We start from the raw sequence: 2,683 nt of genomic DNA, 5'->3' as shown, positions 1-2,683 counted from the left end.
CCATCCGACTACATTTTTCCAGCCCGAATGACATTCCGATATCACTGCTGTAGATCCAGGTTGTGTGGATCAGGGAGTCTATGTCCCTTTCGCTCTTAGCATACAGCTTTTTGTCATCCATGTAGAGGAGGTGACTGATCGTAGCTCCATTTCTGAGGCGGTATCCATAGCCTGTCTTGGCGATTATCTGGCTGAGGGTATGCAGAATAGCAGTGGGGAGAGTGCATCACCTTGATATATGCCACATTTGATGGACACTTGCGTTAGTGGCTTGCCATTGGCTTCAAGTGTGGTTTTCCACATCCTCATCGAGTTTGCAACGAGGGCTCTCAGGGTCCCGTTGACCTTATACAACTCCAAGCATTCAGTGATCCATGTGTGTGGCATCGAGTCATATGCTTTCTTGTAATCAATCCAGGCTGTGCACAGGTTGGTATGTCGGGACCTGCAGTCTTGAGTCTTGAGACTGTTCTGTCAACCAGCTGCTGATGTTTGGCACCTCTAGTATCTCTACTAATGCCTTTCTGTGCTTTGCTCATGTATTGATCCATGTGTCCACTTATCTTAGCCACAATGATGCCTGACATGAGCTTCCATGTTGTGGAGAGACAGGTTATTGGCCGATAGTTGGAAGGAACTGCACCCTTTGAGGAATTCTTCATTATCAGGATTGTTCGCCCTTCGGTTAGCCATCCTGGGTGAGTCCCATCCATCAGCAACTGGTTCATTTGTGCTGCTAGGCGTTCGTGGAGAGCTGTGAGTTTCTTTAGCCAGTAGGTGTGGACCATATCCGGGCCTGGTGCCGTCCAGTTTTTCATACCTGAGACTCTTCCTTGTATATCTGCCGCTGTGATGGTAACTGGGTTCTGTTCAGAGTCACCAGCCATTGTGCACTGCTGTTATGTGCGACTTCCTTCTCCCATATGCCTTTCCAGTATCTTTCAGTTTCCAGCCTTGGAGGGTCTGCTCTGCTGTTAGAACCCTGCCACTGAGTGTACACTTTCGCAGGTTGTGTTGCGAACAGCCTGTTTATTCTTCTGGCCTCATTCTCTTTCGTGTACCTCTTGAGGCGACTGGACAAGGCCTGGAGCCTTTGTTTGGCAGTTTCGAGTGCTTCAGGTATGGTTATCTGCATGTACCTCTTAGGTATTGGCCTTTTATTCACACCTCTCTGGATCTCCGTCAATTGACTCACATCTTTCCGAGCTGCCTTGATCTTGGCCTCCAACCGTCTTTTCCACGGTGGGTAATGAATCTCGTGGCTCTCATGTTTGCACTTGTAGCCAAGCATCTCTAGGATCACTGATGCTGAGGTGTATATCAGCTCATTGGTTTCCGTGATCGTTCCGGTCCGATCGTTCCGGTCCGATCGTTCTCAGTGCTGCATTCACAGTTTCCATGAGACTTTCAGGTGGTATTTCACATAGCCGTTGTAATCAGTGTCTTCGTTGCCCAGTTTTCATTCTTGCCATGATCTTATCTCTCAGGTCAGTTGCTGCCTCGCTCAGCATTTCATTCATTGGGGCTGGCTTCCCAATCTCATCATTCATTGGGGCTTGCCTCCCAATCTCTGGTTGAACCTCTTCCTCTGATGTGGCAGCCTGGGGCCCTTCACCTCGGAATTTGTGTTGTACCTCATCAATCTGAAGTTGTGATAGCAATTGCCGTTTGTGGATATTGGAACACTGAGCTACTAGTTGTTTCGTGGTCAACCATGACTGTGGGTTTCGAAGTAACCATTCAGCCCCCATTTTCCGCATGTAACCCCTCTGACTAGGGTTGCTTGAGTAGTAGCATTCCAACAGAGCCATGTTATCGCATCTCGTCCATCTCCGCTTTGTTCCAGTAGCCCATTTTTCATCAGGGTGCTCTGGTTCCCCAGCACCTGACGCAGACCTTGTTTGGCCGGGCGACGTCTGAGCCGGCATGTCATTCCATTTATTGTCTCTCATCATTTTATGAGGTAGGCATTAGCGTGAAGGGTCTTGCCCAAGGACCCACACTGGATGATGTCATTGTGCTCATTTTCTCGGCCACAAGTGGGATTCGAACCCTAGTCTCCCATATGTCAAACCGATGCCTTAGCAACTGAGCTATCCATACATACACATGAGACATGAAAATACAGTTCGCTACTCTACAGTGTGTAAGAAATTAAAACCGTTGTGTTTGGAAACAAAACAATTGTCATTTTGTTAAATTGCCATATTTTTGTTTCGTTAAACCCTTTCCAGCATATGGCAATGCAACATGTGTGTGGCACGAGTAACCACCGTAATTATCCATGCATGTCTACCAAAGTTGAGGACTTTGAATCAGGTTACCCTGCCTGATTGAGTGTGATAATCGACTATGTGAACCAAGTGATGTGACCTTCCGGGATTCATGGCTCATCTTTTATGCTACGTGAACAATACAAATCAGTCTCTTGCATTGTTATTTGATGATTTTCTTTTTTGGAAATTCTAAAAATGTGAATGGAAATGATTTGGACTTGTTACAATTCTTGGTTGTAAGACTTTTAAAATCTCACGTTGTATGATTGCAAATTATGAGAATTTTCCTTTAATTGAGGTTGATCATAATTTGTTTCAAATAAACAGTTTCATGATTACTGTTTGTGATTGATTTGTCACAGTGCGAGGATGGAGGAGCCCAAAAAGCAGGCAAGGAGGGGCAAGGG

Source organism: Hippocampus bargibanti, linkage group LG10 (genome assembly GCF_051943395.1).
Source record: "Hippocampus bargibanti isolate YZ-2025 linkage group LG10, ASM5194339v1, whole genome shotgun sequence".
NCBI classification, from domain to species: Eukaryota; Metazoa; Chordata; class Actinopteri; order Syngnathiformes; family Syngnathidae; genus Hippocampus; species Hippocampus bargibanti.
The sequence above is the reverse complement of the archived record's forward strand: the minus strand, read 5'-3'. Positions refer to the sequence as shown.